Source organism: Schistocerca americana, chromosome X (assembly GCF_021461395.2).
Source record: "Schistocerca americana isolate TAMUIC-IGC-003095 chromosome X, iqSchAmer2.1, whole genome shotgun sequence".
NCBI lineage: Eukaryota > Metazoa > Arthropoda > Insecta > Orthoptera > Acrididae > Schistocerca > Schistocerca americana.
Genome location: NC_060130.1, coordinates 367,809,183 through 367,826,868, shown reverse-complemented (window position 1 = coordinate 367,826,868; position 17,686 = coordinate 367,809,183). Strand labels below are relative to the sequence as shown.

Sequence of the window (17,686 nt, the reverse complement as noted above, 5' to 3'; positions counted from 1 at the left end):
TATATTCGCTATACTTGGATCAGCATCAGTTATTTTATTGCCGAAATAACAAAACTCATCAACTACTGTAAGGGTCTCGTTTCCTAATTTAATTCCCTCGCCTGATTTAATTCGACTGCATTCCATTGTCCATGTTTTGCTTTCGTTAAAGTTCGTCCTATTCACACTTTTCAATACACTGTCCATTCCGTTCAACTGCTCTTCCAAATCCTCTGCTATCTCTGATAGAATTATAATGTCATCGGCAAACATCAAAGTTTTTATTTTTTCTTCCTGAAGTTTAATTCCTTCTCTAGATTTTTCTTTGGTTTGCTTTACAGTTTGCTCAATGAACAGACTGAATAACATTAGGGATGGGTTACAAGAGTGTATCACTTCCTTCTCAATCACTGCTTCCTTTTCAGACCACTCGACTCTTGTAACTGCCGTCTGGTCTCTGCAAAAGTTGTAAACTTGCCTTTCTCTCCCTGTATTTTACCGTTGATATCTTCAAAATTTCAAGGAGAGTATTCCAGTGAAAGTTTTCAAAAGCTACCTCTAAGTATACAATTGCTATAAACGTAGGTTTGCTTTTCCTTCACCCATCTTTTAAGATAATGGTAGTGCAGTTTTGCCTCGTTTGTGCCTACATTTCTCCGGAATCCAAACTGATCTTCCCTGAATTCTGCTTCCGCCTGTTTTTCCATCCTTCTGTAAAGAATTTGTGTTAATATTTTGAAAGAGTGACTCATTAAACTGATAGTTCGATCATATTCACCCCTGTCAGCAGCTGCTTTCTTTCGAATTGGAATTACTACATTGTTCTTGAAGTCAGAGGGTGCTTCGACTGTCTCACATCTTGAGCACCAGATGGAAGAGTTTTGTCATGGCTGGCTTTTCCAAGGCTATCAGTGGCTATGACGGAATGTCGTCTATTCCCGGGAGTTTGTTTAGACTTAGGTCTTTCAGTGTTGTTTCAAGTTCTTCTCGCAGTATCATGTCTCCCATTACCTCTTCTTCTATGTTCTCTTTCATTTCTATGATATTGCCTGCAAGTTCATCTCCATTGTATAGACGCTCTTTATACGCCTTCCACCTTCCAATTTTTCCCTTTTTGCTTAGGACTGGTTTTCAATCTGAGCTCTTGAGGTTTATATAGCTGCTTGTCTTTTCTCTAAAGGCCTCTTTAATTTCCCTGTAGGCAGTATCTACGTTTCCTCCCGTGATATATGCTTCTACACTGATGAGCCATAACATTATGACCACCTTCTTAATAGCTTGTTCGTCCGTCGTTGCAAAGAAATGCATCACTGATTCTGTGTGTCAGGAATTCGACAGTTTCTTGATAGGTTTGTGGAAGTATCTGGCATTAAATGTCTGCGCACAGGTCATGTAATCCGCGTAAATAACAGGCCGCTGATTTGCGTAGACGGTGATGGCGCCCGATAGCGAACCAGACGGGTTCCATAGGATTTACATCAGGCGAATTTGGTCGCCGAGACGTCAACGTGAGTCCAGCATAACGCTCCTCATACTACTGTAGCACGGTTCTGGCTCAGAGACACAGACAATTATGCTGCTGAAAGGTGACATCGCCGTCGCGGAAGACATGAACCATAAAATGATGCAGGCGGTTTCAGGTGTCAGCATGTCTTCGATTACTATCGCAGGTACCACACAAGCGCAGGAGAATGTCTCTCATAGCATAATACTATTCTCACCAGCCTACGTCCGTGGCGCGCTGCCCGTTTCGAGCCGCCGTTCATCTAGATGACGGAGTTTGTGGAGACGACCATCGACCTAGTGTAACAAAAATGTGATTGACTCGAAGAGCCGACACGTTTCCATTGATAACGGTCGAATCCCGATGGTCCCGTTCCCACTGCAATCGTAACTGAGGATGTCGTTAGGTCAACATATGGACACGTAGGGGTAGTCTGCTGCGAGGCTCCATGTCTAACAACGTGCGATGAACGGTGTGTTCCCAAACACTTGTGCGTGCCCTAGAGATGCCACAGATCACCATCTAACCTACTTTACAGAGGAGACAAACCTCCGAACCCCACGTTCTGTGCAGAGTCGTGGACGTCCAACCACTTAGCGCCTAGTGGTAGTTCCACTGTTCTTCTACCTCTTTCCGTAGATGCTCCCGATTGGTTGGTTGGTTGGTTTTGGGGAAGGAGACCAGACAGCGAGGTCATCGGTCTCGTCGGGTTAGGGAAGGACTGGGAAGGAAGTCGGCCGTTCCCTTTGAAAGGAACCATCCCGGCATTTGCCTGGAGTGATTTAGGGAAATCACGGAAAACCTAAATCAGGATGGCCGGACGCGGGATTGAACCGTCGTCCTCCCGAATGCGAGTCCAGTGTCTAACCACTGCGCCACCTCGCTCGGTGATGCTCCCGACAGTAGCACATAAACATTGGACCAACTTCGGCATTTTCGAGATACTTGTTCACAGGCTCTGCGTAACAATAATCTGACCATTGTCACAGTCGCTTACCTCTTGCGTTCCATATCTTCGCTAGGGTTATCCCATGTCTGTGTCTGCTCCGCTTACAATGTCTTTGTTACCGCGTCACGTGCCGTCAACGCAACCAGGAGGCATCCAACGTCGCGTTGGGCAGTGGTCATAATGTTTTGGCTTGTAGTGTATTTGTCCTCTAGCCACTCCTGCTTAGCCATTTCGCAGTTCCTGTCAATCTCGTTTTTAGACGTTTGCATTCACTTTAGCTTGCTTCATTTGCTACATTTAGATATTTTCTCCTTACATCACTTAAATATATCTTTAGTTAGTTAAGGATTTCTACTAGGTCTTGTCTTTCTACCTAGTCGATCCTCTACTGCTTCCACTATTTAATCTGTTAAAGCTACCCACTCTTCTTCTTCTGTATTCCCTCCTCCTGTTCTAGTCAGCCGTTGCATAATGCTCCATCTGCATTTCTCAACCTCTGGTTCTTTCAACTTATCCGGGTCCCATCTCCTTAATTTCCTGCCTTTTTGCAATTAATTCGCTTTTTACCTACAGTTCATAACTAATAAATTGTTGTCAGAGTCCACATCTTCCCCTGAAAATGTCTTACAATTTAAAATCTGGTTCCGAAATGTGTGTGTTACCGTCATACATAAACTTGAAACCGCCCGGTGTCGGTAAGTCCATTCCACGTATACAGCCTTTTTTCATGATTCTTAAACCATGTGTTAGCGATCACACACATTACTCTCTGTGCAAAATTCTACCAGGCGGCTTCCTCTTCCATTCGTTTCCCCTAGTCGATATTCGCCTATAATTTTTCCCTACCCTTTCTTCTCCTACTATCGAATTCCAGTATCCCATCACAAGTAAATTTTTGCCTCTCTCAACTATATGGATAAGTTCTTTTGTCTCACCATTTCTTCAATCTCTTCATCATTTTGGGAACTAGTTGGCATATGAAGTTGTACTACTGTGATGGGTGTGGGCTTATTGCCTGTCTTGGCTACGATAGTGTCTTCAGTGTGTTGTTCATAGTAGCTTACCTGCATTCCTATTTTGTTGTTCATTATTAAACCTATTCCTGCATTATCCCTATTTGATTCTGTAGTTATAAACCTGTATTCACCTGACCAGAAGTCCTGTTCCTCCTGCCATCGAACTTCACTCATTCCCACTATATCTAATTTCAATCTACTCATAACACTTTTTATATTTTATAACCTATCTGCCCGATTAAGGCATCTAACATTCCGCACTCCAATCTGAAGAATGCCAGTTTTGTTTCTCCTGATGACAACATCTTCCTAAGTGGTCCCCGCCCGGAAATTCATATGGGGGACTATTTTACCCTCCGGAATATTTTACCCGAGAGGAGGCCATTGTCATTTAACCACTCAGTAGAACTGCATGTCCTCGGGAAAAGTTACTGCTGTAGTTTCCCTTGTTTTCAGGTGCTCTCGCAGTATCAGAACGGCAAGGCCGTTTCGCTTGATGTCACAAGGCCAGGTCGGTCAATCAGTCAGACTGTTGCTCCTGCAATCACTGAAAAGGCTGCTGCCCCACTTCAGGAACCACACCCTTTCAACAGATAACGCTCTCATGTGGTCGTACCAACTGTACTGCTATCTGTATCGCTGAGGCACGCAAGCCACACCACCAACGACCAAGTCCATGATTCATATGGTGCTGGAGCCAATATAAAGCCAAAAAACTAGTTATTAAGACCAAAAAGCCGGTTGGTTCTTTCCATCAATATTCCCCAGTTCTTTTCTGGTCAACGGCAGATAGCATCCTCCAGTGCCGGAGTAAGGAATTACTGTAACTCTGACGAATCTGGGATTCCCATTGGTGTTCCTAAAGATCACCGTTCTTGCGCACACGTATTACTTGTCAGCTGCACCCAAAGCGGGGGAATTACCGGACAGTAGTTACACAGTAAGGCCCACGGATTCATATATAGCGATACCAAGAGCTGACCGCAGTGCACGTCCACTTCGTCTCGAGACCTTTGAGTTTGCAGTGCTGACAATGATTTTTTTAAAAACTTCTGACAGTTTTTATTTTGGTGTGCAAGAGTACAAGCTTGATTTAAGTGATATTAAGATTATGGAATCTAAACACAAGCCTGTGGCAGTGAAGGGAAAAGAAAAAAGAGAAAGAGGAAAAAGGAAGAATGTCAGACAAGTTTATTCAGCCTCGGATTTGTTTCAACCTGAATTTAAAATGATAACCAAAAAGACAAATCCAATCACCTGATACTGCTGCTGCAGCAGTGGAAAGATAAATTTCCTATGTGACTGTGGAATAATTACTACTTTTTAATTTGTCAGTTAGTATAAATTTACCTCCTCGAGAGCACCGTTGCTCATAAGTTCCGCCGGTAGCTGTGGCCGAGCGGTTGTAGGCGCTTCAGTCTGGAACCACGGGACCGCTACGGTCGCAGGTTCGAATCCTGCCTCGGGCATGGATGTGTGTGATGTCCTTAGGTTAGTTAGGTTTAAGTAGTTCTAAGTCCTAGGGGACTGATGACCTCAGATGCTATGTCCCATAGTGCTCAGAGCCATTTGAAGCATCATAAGTTCCATTTATGCCAGACAGGTACATAGTTTGATATGTTTGCAGTGTCCAATAGCAACGCAGAAAACAGGAGTCATTCAACTGATATTCAAGCTTCCTTTGACTTTAATGACAGTTGCGCTGAAGTTAAACAACTGAAAAATGATAAAGATAAATCACTTTTTACTGTCTGGTGGCTGCAATTTGGGCCCTGCCTCTGATCCAGTATTTATCGGTAGATATCGGAAGCTGTTGTCGTCGTAACAACTGCTAACGTATGCAAATTAACAGTGGGTGGAGCTGTGTTATTACCAGTGTATTGATTCATTGTTCTGTGATTGGCGGTGAGTGACCATGAAACACTGTTACTTCCATGTGTCATTTCTATCGTAGCAGATTATCGGAATGGGACACGAAGTTGCCAGTCTGCACAGCACTGTGTCTCCGCACCGTTCCCCCTCGCGTAGCCGCCGTCACGACCAAACAGTATTATTCTTTTGCGGGCCAAATAATATAATTTTTTGCGTTTTCTTGAGGCATAGTAATGTGTTACGTATGGAACGAAGCGGTAAGCACCATTGCGCCGCGGGAAGTGGAATGTTGCGGGGGAAGATCTCACGCGGTGCTGAAAACATTTTCAGCTCGCGCTACTTTTTGACCACTTGCCGTGACGGAGACGCCCCAAGGAAGTAACAAGCTTTTGCGAATGCGCGTGGCAGTGACGTTCATGTTCACATGTTATACTTGGTTGTAGCAGTGAATATGAAATGAATTTCAAACCAATGCTCAAGGTCAAATAATAAGCGGTTCGTTGTATAGTGGCAGCTATAGTGCCACACAGTGTTAGATCGTACTGACTGGCAGTTGAGATGAAATTGCTACAGTTATTGCATCTAAACTGAAAAAAAGTTTTCAGAAAGTACTGCAACCAGGGCTGGACAAAAATGCCAGATATAATATTTCGTGTCAGATTTCATACTCTGAGGTAAAAAAATTCCATGTATGGGAATGAGTAGGTTTTAACAGTCAAACAATCTTTCCCATTTCAAGTGAGCTCTGATCTCGTCAGACGATGCTGAACGCAGCTTTTCCATGTATAAAATCTTCTTGGATGATAAACGATGATCTTTCACGTTCGACAATTTGACAATGACATTGCAATTCAACTCAGACTAAGGTGAATTAAAACTTTGCTTATATTATTGAAGGCCTTTATTGTTTCAATTTCAAGTTTATGCTTAAGGTATTAATTTATGATGCAATTTTCAAACCTTTTAATATAAGATAATTTTCTTCATTATTTATTGCATTTTCTTAAGATATAGATTTATGCTATTTTAGGTATTTTTTAAACTCCTTTAGAACATCAAGATTGGGGCTCTAGTTATAAATGTTCCCAACGGTTTTGATGCTGGAACTTTAAGCACTTTAAATTCTGCGACTAAGGGAACAGAAAAGGTAGTACGTAAAATGTAGCTCACCTAACCATCCAAACCATTCTCCAGTAGATGTTAATTCCCGTGCATTTCCTACATCTCCACTTCAGTGTAAATTTCCGAACAATGAATGTGTGCCCTATGAATGGTTAGTTTGGAGTGAAACGCAACAGGGATTATTTTGTTTTCCTTGCTATTTTTTTTCTAGTTAGGCTGAGACAGTTTGTTCATAATTCTTTTCAAAATCAGGATAATCATATTAATTAAAGTGGAAAAAATTATATGACAGGATCCCAGAACCTCAATCTAGCACTCTTCATAAAGAATGGTACTTGAAATGGTGAAACTCTGAGATTCAGTTAAAACGCTCTGCTAATGCATTCCAAAGAATCGAGAAAGAGATTGAAAATGAAGCCTATGTTTGAGTACAGATACTAAGACGATTACTTGAAGTAGATTTATTTCTTGGCCAAAGATGCTTGGCCTTCAGAGATTCACTGAAAACTGGAGAGCCAAATGATGGAAATTTTCTTGTAATATTAGAGCTCTTGAATCACTACGATCCAGTTGTTGCAAAACACGTCAGCAAGGTCAGAGATGGACATGAAGCTGGAAAACATTTACAAGTGCATTAGCTGTCTAGTGGTATTTAGAATGAATTTATTTCTGGTGGTGCCCATCCTGTCGGGAGTGCCAACTTGGAACAGGGAGAAAATGCAAAGTATTATTCAATTATTGTTGATGCAACTCCTGATTAAAATGATATTAAGAAGACAACATTCATTCTGCGTTTTATTTAATTCAATAAAGAAATTGATAAACATGAAATAAATGAACGTTTTTTTTTAATTCTTAGATTGTAATCAGAAAATAATAGTTACTACTGCACGTTTAATACGATAAACGCGTGTGACACACTCAGTTCCTACCAGTGCGTGCCGCGGACCAGGTTATGGCAGCGGAATTAATGTGAATGGGGCCTATGAAGGAACTCACATACATTTTCTTCAGTAAAATTCTCTTTCAATGTTTTCTTGTCGTAGCCACAAAGGATGTGGAGTACCATGGCATCTGAGAGTCATGAAGCTGATACTTTTTTTCGAAGTGATTGAACAACTGTTCAATTGCAGTCCACAGCAAGGCAACTTCTGAGACACTGTATTAGAAATTCTTTATATTTCATGTCTGACACTCATCGAACTGCTCGAGTTGATGATGTAAGACAAATTTCAGCTCTCTTGAATAAGATGGTCATTGCTATTAATGCTCTCAGTAAGTTAAATTTGTCACCTGAAACAAGTTCTGTGGATGGGGCGTTTTGGATTACGCGAGATCTTTTATGTGTTTAGTCATGGCATCAGTCTGGCTAAAGTTGTTGGTTTCAAGTGACAACAGAAGCGAATTACTACAAGTTTGAAATATTATCACTGTTGTTGATGTAACGAGCATTGAGGGCCTTTTAAATGACTTAAAATATCTTCGTGAAAATCGGAACACCATTCACTCTGAATCCCAAGTTGTTACCAGTGAAATTAATATCGACCCTGAATATCCGGACGCACACAGTAAGAAAAGGAAATCGTTTCGTGATGAAATCAGCAACGAACTGATAGTTGTGAATTCAGAAGGTGTATTCAAATGGTTCAAATGGCTCTAAGCACTATGGGACTTAACATCTAAGTCCCCTAAACGTAGAACTACATAAACCTAACTAACCTAAGGACATCACACACATCCATGCCCGGGGCAGGATTCGAACCTGCGACCGTAGCAGCCCAGTGGTTCCGGACTGAAGCGCCTAGAACCGCTCGTACACAGTGGCCTTCAAGGTGTATTCAAGATAAATGTTTTTAGGTCATTATTGACAATCTAGCGTCTAACTAGAAAACCCAGTACGAAGAAATGAAGATTTTAGATGATGTATTTGGGCTTGTATGGAAATACTCGAAGATGACTGACGAACGGGTCGCTGAAGCACGTCAGTTACGAGGGTTATTCGGAAAGTAAGATCCGATCGGTCACGAAGCGCAAACCTCTGTGAAAATCAAAAATGTTTCACTTGCCAGTTAGCCACATCTTCCAGCCAATTCTGTATATAGTCATCGCTCCGACTTGGGCATTTGTCGTAGCGTTGTACCAACTTTTCAATACCCTCGTCATAGAAGGCAGCCGCCTGCGCTTTCCGCCAATTCTCGAATCTGACTCACAGTTCCTTGTCTGTACAAAATCGTTGTCTTCATAGCCAGCAGTTCATGTGAGCAGAGATGAGATACAGTGGGAGCCAATTATGAGCTGTCCTGTGAGTGACCAAACACTTCCCATCTAAAACGCTAGAGGAGTATCTTCAGTGCCCCTGCAGAGTGTGGTCGAGAATTGTAAAGAAGAAGGAAACGTGCGACAGATATGTTATGTGGGCTGCATGACATCAGGCGAAATCTCTCGCCATGCCCTCATAATTGGCGGTAGACACTATTTTCTAGGCATCTTTACGTACTCGCCATACGCTGAGAACTGAAAACAGCGACGTGACACGATCGACGGGCATACCGGGAATATGCCCAATACATATGTAACAACCTTCATCGGATTTTCACAGTGATTTCTATTTCGTGGCCGATCGGAACTCGTATTTATCAATGAATGTCATAATGATGTCGCAACAGAATTAGAAGGAGAAATTACATATCTGAAAACAATTTATACCTCAAACTTTGGATACGTTACTCTGGAATCATTAGAACTCCTGAACAGGGTGTACACTCTTAAATTTCAAGCCTGTTTCCAGATGTATGTGTAGTTGTGCTCTTCTTTTGCACACTTCTAGTGAGTGTAGCTGAGAGAAAAAGATCATTCAGCACTCTGGCTTGTGTTAAGAACTGTCTGTATCAACCATGCATTGATAACGTCTCACCGATTTTGAGACCTTGGCAATTGTATCTAATTTGGCTAGACAACTAGGCATCGATAATGTGATTCAAACATTTGCTGAACAAAAGGGTCGCAAGGCGCCACTGACAGTGTTAAAGGCAAATATGTTGTAATATACTACTCGATGCGTGACTTACTGCAGTTTACATTCGAGCGTGCTGCTGTGTGTTTACTGAAATGTGTGGGTACACCAAGGAACGTGAGTGGCGAGGGGGAATACTCCTTATCGCAGCGTCATCTCCACCAGACATTCGTCACTGTGCAAATCACTATAATTCTTAGCCTAATGTTTTAAAGTGAAGTCAAAGTAAATTAAATCAATATACAAAACAAAATTAAATGGAGAGTACATACATTTTACAATAATTCATTATTGAGTAGCATTTTAAGTCGAATTTGTAATTTCACCAGTCATATCAGTTTTCTCTGTTGCCGTGTAGGTCTTGGTCGAGCATCATCCAGTTTCCTAGGTGTGGTGGTCTCGGGTTCCTGATAACTGTCTGCATCACTACTTCCCAAATCAATATTTATTACCATTTTTTTTCGGTTTCCAAAATTGCATGGAAGCGTCAAAGCGTTGATGTTTTTTCTCAGTATATTTAACTTCTGCATATTCGCTCACGTGTCACGCGATTGGTACGTTACTTCTTTCAAAGCTACAGTGGGAAAATGGGGACATGACGAGATTTGTTTAAGCAGTTGCCAGCGGACTAACGTGTATGCTCACAGCTGGTTTATGACCATTGTTTTACTTTCTTTCATTCCAAATGCTTTTGATTGTAATAGAACGTTATACAACGTGTATCGTATTAAATATTCCTAGTTTTCGGAAATAATATATGGCGTGAAATAAAAAATTTCTCTTAATAAAGCAATGTCCAGAAATTCGTCGTTTTGAACTTATGCTGGTATGTATAAAACTGTACATTGAGATAGAACTGCTGGACAGACTTCAATGTGAAACGAGTGTGAAATCTAGAGCACGATCTTAGCGATGGCGTTCCACGCAAGTGTGCTATAAACTTTTTTCTTTGTACGAAATTGTTCTAAGTGTAATGAAAATTGCAAATATATTTATAAATGTTATTTAAATTTGTAGCTACGGTAGTCTGCTCTAATTCTGGGTGAAATGTGTGTGAAAATCGAAAATGTGAATCCAGACAATGTCCTCCGAAGAAATCGCCTACTGGAAGCAGGAAATTTAAATTCATTGTCAGTTCTGTAACCATGAAGCCTGTCTTTCCACACTTGCTTAGAAAAACAATGTTATGAATGTTAACACCCGAAACTATGTAAACAAATTTCACAGAAGATATTCTGTGACTTATAACAACAAACTAACTTCAGTAGCTCATAACTTCCATGGTAAGAATAACAGCTGAAACAAAAGTATCAAAACTCTGAATGATGAGCACTCGCTTTTGTATAGAGAACGAAGCATTTACGGACGCTGTATTACTGATAAGTAATCAGATACACGCGTATATAAACTTTCTGCTCTGCATCGGGACATTTCGCGAGATTTTTTCAGTAGCCGTCTGTTTTCTAGATGCAATATAGTGACATGTTACAGCCTGTATAATTTCCTCGATCGTTCACAGGCTCTGTAATACATGAAACCGAACATTTGCCGTTAACAGTGGCTCGTCTTTACACGTGTTTACACTACTGCATGGTCAGATTGAGCCTATTACACGATAAAAACTAACTATTAGTTCACGCGATTTCCGCCGGCATTATCTCGTGCAACGTATAGTACCACAGTATAAACTGCATTTGTGAACATATGTCTACTGTTGAATAAAAAGTTACACTACTGGCCATTAAAATTGCTACACCACGAAGATGACGTGCTACAGACGCGAAATTTAACCGACAGGAAGAAGATGCTGTGATATGCAAATGATTTGCTTTTCAGAGCATTCACACAAAGTTGGCGCCGGTGGCAAAACCTACAACGTGCTGACATGAGGAAAGTTTCCAACCGATTTCTCATACACAAACAGCAGTTGACCGGCGTTGCCTGGTGAAACGTTGTTGTGATGCCTCATTTAAGGAGGAGAAATGCGTACCATCACGTTTCCGGCTTTGATAAAGGGCGGATTGTAGCCTATCGCGATTGCGGTTTATCGTATCGCGACATTTCTGCTCGCGTTGGTGGAGATCCAATGACTGTTAGCAGAATATGAAATCGGTGAGTTCAGGAGGGTAATACGGAACGCCGTGCTGGATCCCAACGGCCTGGTATCACTAGCAGTCGAAATGACAGGCATCTTATCCGCATGGCTGTAACGGATCGTGCAGCCACGTCTCGACCCCTGAGTCAACAGATGGGGACGTTTGCAAGACAACAACCATCTGCACGAACAGTTCGACAACGTTTGCAGAAGCATGGACTATCAGCTCGGAGACCATGGCTGCGGTTACCCTTGGCGCTGGATCACAGACAGGAGCGCCTGCGATGGTGTACTCAACGACGAACCTGGGTGCACGAATGGCAAAACGTAATTTTTTCGGATGAATCTAGGTTCTGTTTACAGCATCATGATGGTCGCACCCATGTTTGGCGGCATCGCGGTGAACTCACATTGGAAGCGTGTATTCGTCATCGCCATGCTGGCGTATCACCCGGCGTGATGGTATGGTGTGCCATTGGTTACACGTCTCTGTCACCTCTTGTTCGCATTGACGGCACTTTGAACAGTGGCCGTTACATTTCAGATATGTTACGACCCGTGGCTCTCCCCTTCATTCGATCCCTGCGAAACCCTACATTTCAGCAGGATAATGCACGACCGCATGTTGCAGATACTGTACGGGCCTTTCTGGATGCATAAAGTGTTCGACTGCTGCCCTGGCCAGCACATTCTCCAGATCTCTCACCAATTGAAATCGTCTGGTCAATGGTGCCCGAGCAACTGGCTCGTCACAACGCTCCAGTCACTACTCTTGATGAACTGTGGTATCGTGTTGAAGCTGCATGGGCAGCTGTACCTGTACACGCCATCCAAGCTCTGTTCGACTCAATGCCCAGGCGTATCAAGGCCGTTATTATGGCCAGAGGTGGTAGTTCTGGGTACTGATTTCTCAGGATCTATGCACCCAAATGGCGTGAAAATGTAATCACATGTCAGTTCTAGTATAATTTATTTGTCCAATGAATACCCGTTTATCATCTGCGTTTCTTCTTGCTGTTGCAATTTTAATGGCCAGTAGTGTATATTTGTTCTAAATTTCATCCTAATAAGTATTTTTGTGTAGTTCCAATGCTTCCCCACTTATGCGATGTTTAAATCACATTAAGCACTCCGTCTTCAGGCCACAAGTGGCCCATCGGGACCATCCGACCGCCGTGTCATCCTCACCCGAGGATGCGGGTAGGAGGGTCGAGTGGTTAGCACACCGCTCTCCCAGTCGTTATGATGGTTTTCTGTGACCGGAGCCGCTACTATTCGATCGAGTAGTTCCTCAATTGGCATCACGAGGCTGAGTGCACCCCCAAAAATGGTAACAGCGCATGGCGGCCCAGACGGTCACCCATCCCAGTGGCGGCCGCGCCCAACAGCGTTTAACTTCGGTGATCTGACGGGAACCGATGTATCCACTGCGGCAAGGCCGTTGCCAAATCGCGTCAAAACTTCTTTAAAATAATAAAATTGGATTGCTGTATTTGGAGATGGGGCCCAATCGCACATCCAGTCCGGGACCCAATGCTGGCTCTCAGCAGCCCTGGATAGATGTGAACTTTTTGTTGAAGCATTGCGCCTTCCAGAATGACACGATCATATAGAGAATTTCACTAAAATATTCACTCGTCCGATTTGGACCCTTACGACGATTGTTGCACCGTGTTCGCTTTCAGACGTGTCACGCCATACACGGCATTGGCCACGTGTCCGACGGAGCATAAAACGTGATTCATCCGAAAAGGCCACCAGTCATCACTCAGCGGAAGTGCAATTGCGATATTGGCAAGCAAATCCCAGCTATCGTCGTCGATGAACAGCAGTTAGCATGAGTTCATGAACCCGGTGCCTGCTGCGGAGGCCCATACGCAGCAACGTTCGCTGAACGATGGTTGAGAACACACTGTTGGTAGCCTCTTGGTTCATCTGGGCGGTCAGCAGGACGTCTGTTCGTCCGTACACATCTCCGCAGCCGTCTTACACCCCTATCATCTATACCTCGTGGTGCACCGCAGTTGCCTCGTCGCCGGTTTTAGATATCACCTTTTTGCCCAGCGCCGTATATTTTAATTATGGCGGCATACAGACAATTTACGAGCTTAGTTATTTCGGAAATGCTTACACCCTTGGCCCAAAAGCAGCCAGTAATCATGCAATTTTGGGCATCAGGTAAATCGGTCTGTTTCTGCATTTCGACGATGACTGCACTGTTTTCCGTATTCCCGCGACGCGCTTTGTATATCCACCACTGCTAACGTTGCCACCTGCCTTCTATGAGTGGTAATTGCACACTGGCGTCGAACGTAAGCCGTGGTAACATTAATGTAACTGGACCGTGTAGTTCCCAAGTGGACACCCATCGGTCAGACGTGAATAGAAGTAGACACATAGTCTCATTCAACAGGTAGTACTTCAAGACAATCGTCGGGCAGTATCAGGACTGTGTCAGCGAGTGTCTCAGGAGTCATCTACAATTGTCACCAAGGAAAGCGATTTTGGACGTTAAGTCGAAGCCGCATGATATTAGCAATCGTTCGCAGGATTAAGGACTATACTAGTGTTTAACAGTGAATAATATCGACAAGTATGGTCTTCATACTCCAGTTAACTACTGTAAAACTTGAATCAATAAATTATTGTAAATTGTTGCTAATCTGTGTTGGTACCTATTTTAGGTGTAGTTGTTGGCTAACCTTATTCGACCCTATGATGAATCTGTTTAGTTACTGTGTGCAAGCAAGCGATATTATAACAGCTACTACTTTGGTGGTACGGGGTTCTGTCTCTTTACACGCCTGACGCCAAGTGCGTTTGGCCAATACAAAAAAAAAAACTATTAGTAAATTTCTGGAAAAGCAAGATTTCCTGTTAATGAGGTTTAAAGACAATACCTGGTGACCAGTAAGAAAAACCTAATTAAAGTACCCTTTGCTGTAGCCGGATTAACCTACAACATAGTTGCTCAATCCAATTACACAGGAAAATCTCTTCAGTAAGGTCAACAGAACAAGTATAGAAATAGATGCACACTGGAAATTGCTAAGAGAACAATTTCCAGTTATACAAAAATTATAGAAAAAGAGCAGTCTGAACCAAGTTCAAAACTGATGAACTGCGGAAGTTCTACAAAAACCATAACTTTGTCCCAGTATTAAAGAAGAGAAGATTAAACTGGTCTGGTACGAATATCGGAGGAAAAACTACTTAATGCAGTAGAATACAGAAAAATTGATGGAATACGGGGTAGAGGAAGGCCAGAAGTGAGTGGCAGAACAACATACGATGTGGCGTAGCAAGGATGAAAACAAACGCCGAATGAATGACGCATTACACAGAAAGAAATGAATGAAGCTTGCGAAGCAGGCTTATGGTCGATAAGGTCTTTTCCATATAAAAGAAAGAAAATATTTGATGATCTTTATATTATCGATGTGGTCTCCTATTTCGAGTAATTACGCTGTGAGCAACTACTATATCACGTGCAGATGTACTATATTGTGAACTGTATACATGCAGTAAAATGAAATGAATAGATGCGTGTGAATGGACCAAATCAAGCTGCAATAACCTGAAATCATAGCAGTGCAAAGTGTTCAGATATGCTGAACCTGCAATTTTATGAAGATGTTGTGTCAATTAAAAAATTGGCCACAACCGAACTCGAACACGGGACGTGAACCCAGAAATCAGTTGCCGACTCCCAGTGTGATGAAAATATTCATTTGTCACGACATATTTATTACGAAGACAATGTAATGTTCTGTTGTGGAAGAGATTCCGTACCTTATTGGAGTAAATAAGAGATCATACACAAATTGTGATCATTCATTTTTAACAGCCTAGTAGTAATCTGATCTTCAGATCGAGCGTTGTTATTTTTTAGCTTGTTTATTACTTGCTGCATTCTGTTCAGTAATGCAGAGATATTATCTGTATCTGTTCATTGCGACTGCGGACCATTGCAATGAGTAGGTGTAAAAACTATGTTCTCCTTGCTTTATGTACACAGATGTGGCAAAAGTCGTGAGATACCTTCTAATGTCGTGTCTGACCTCCTTTTTCCCGGCGTAGTGCAACAACTCAACGTAGCATGGACACAAAAAGTCGTCGGTAGTCCCCTGCAGAAATATTGAGCCATCCTGCCGCTATAGCTGTCCATAATTAAAGATTTTGTGTACGAACTGGCCTCTTCATTATGTCCCATAAATGTTCGATGGGGTTCATGTAGTGCTTTCTGGATGACTAAATCATTCGTTCGAACTGTCCAGAATGTTCTTCAAACCCATGGCGAACAATTGCGGCCCGATGATATGGCGCACTGTCATCCACGAAAATTCCATCGTTGCTTCCGAACATGAAGTCCACGAATGGCAGCAAATGGACCGTACATAACGCTTTAGAGCCAATGATCGGTTCACTTGGACCAGAGGACCGAGTCCACTCCATGTAAGCCGGCCGCTGTGGCCGAGCGGTTCTAGGCGCTTCAGTCCCGAACCTCGCTGCTGCTATGGTCGTAGGTTCGAATCCTGCCTCGGGCGTGGATGTGTGTGATGTCCTTAGGTTACTTAGGTTTAAGTAGTTCTAAGTCTAGAGGACTGATGACCTCAGATGTTAAGTCCCATAGTGGTTCGAGCCATTTGAACCATTTGAATCCACTCCATGTAAACACTGCCCACACCTTTATGGAGCCTCCACCAGCTTCAACAGTGCTTAGCTGACAACATGGGTCCATGGCTTCGCTGGGTTCGTGCCACAGTCAGACCCTACCATCAGCTCTGACCAACTGAAATCGGGACGCATCTGACCAGGTCACGGTTTTCCAGACGTCTAAGGTCCAACGAATATGGTCACGAGCCCAGGAGAGACGCTGCAGGCGATGTCATGCTATTAGCAAAGGCACCCTCGTCGGTCGTCTGCTGCCATATCCCACTAACGCCAAATTTCGCCGCACTGTCCTAACGGATAAGTTCATTGTACGTCCCACATTGTTGCTTGTCTTTTAGCACTGACAACTACGCAAACGCTACTGCTCTCAGTGGTTAAGTTCAGGCTGTCGGCCACTTCATTGTCCGTGGTGAGAGGCAATACGTGAAATTTGGTGTTCTCGGCACACTCTTCACACTGTGGATAACGGAATATTGAATTCCCTAACGATTTATGAAACGAAATGTCCCGTGCGTCTACCTCCGACTACCATTCAAAGTCCCTTAATTCCCGTCGTGCGGCTACAATTACATCGGAAACCTTTTCACTCGAATCGCCTGAGTACAAATGACAGCTCGCCAGCTATTATACCTAGTGTACGCGACACTACTGCCATCTGTGTATGTGCATACCGGTGTTCCACGACTTCTATTACCTCAGTGTCGTCATTTATGAAGCACATAATGTTAACACCCTGCCTTTCTGTAGCCCAACACTGAACAATAATTTAAAAAGCCAAAACTAATTGTAGAACGAAGAAATAGCTGACAAAAATACAGCATCATTGGAAAAATGACGTACTGCTTTAATGAATTTATGGTTGTGGTACGCACAATGAAGAAAAAGTAAACACAAACCAAGTGACAAAACTTAATCGCTGAATAATCTGATTGTCAGAAGACATGGTTTGAGGACTATTGCAGTGCCTTATTTCGCTGTGCTGAACTAGAGGCCCTCTCCCGGAGCAATATTTGTAGGCTATTGTGTCATGCTGAAGAATTATACATTGAGAATATAGTCTCATCAGTACAGAACCTGCGCGGATCATCAAAATAGTAGTCAGAGTATTCGATTTAGTGAATCGGATAGTATACAGAGTAGAGAAAATCAATTTGATGATAAAGCAAGAGAAGGGTAGGAGGGATCGAATCGAGTAAGAGTTTCCAAATTACCAGAGGTCGGAAATGCACATTTGTGGAGGTACTGATCAGCGACAATGGCACTGAGCTTTGTCCGGCAAGCGAACGCGTTTGAGTGTGTCTAGCAGTGCGCTTTTGTCTGAATAATCTGCTGTTCTGTTTCCTCTACGACGTCTACTTTGTAACGAGGAAGGAAGTCCAAGCACTTGCTGTAGAAATGAGAAAAAAAAGAAGTTTTAAAAACTTAAATTTCCGGTCTCTTTTTCGACACTCTCTTTGTTCAC

At 42.8% G+C, this 17,686-nt stretch overlaps 1 protein-coding gene and 1 pseudogene across 1 annotated transcript in view; both read right to left on the bottom strand.

Annotated features, from left to right (window-relative positions):
* The window catches only part of LOC124555680, a 332,311-nt gene that overhangs the window by 35,444 nt on the left and 279,181 nt on the right, over positions 1-17,686 (bottom strand). The gene's annotated exons all lie outside the window — the stretch shown is intronic.
* On the bottom strand, positions 12,879-12,996 carry LOC124557602 (annotated as a pseudogene).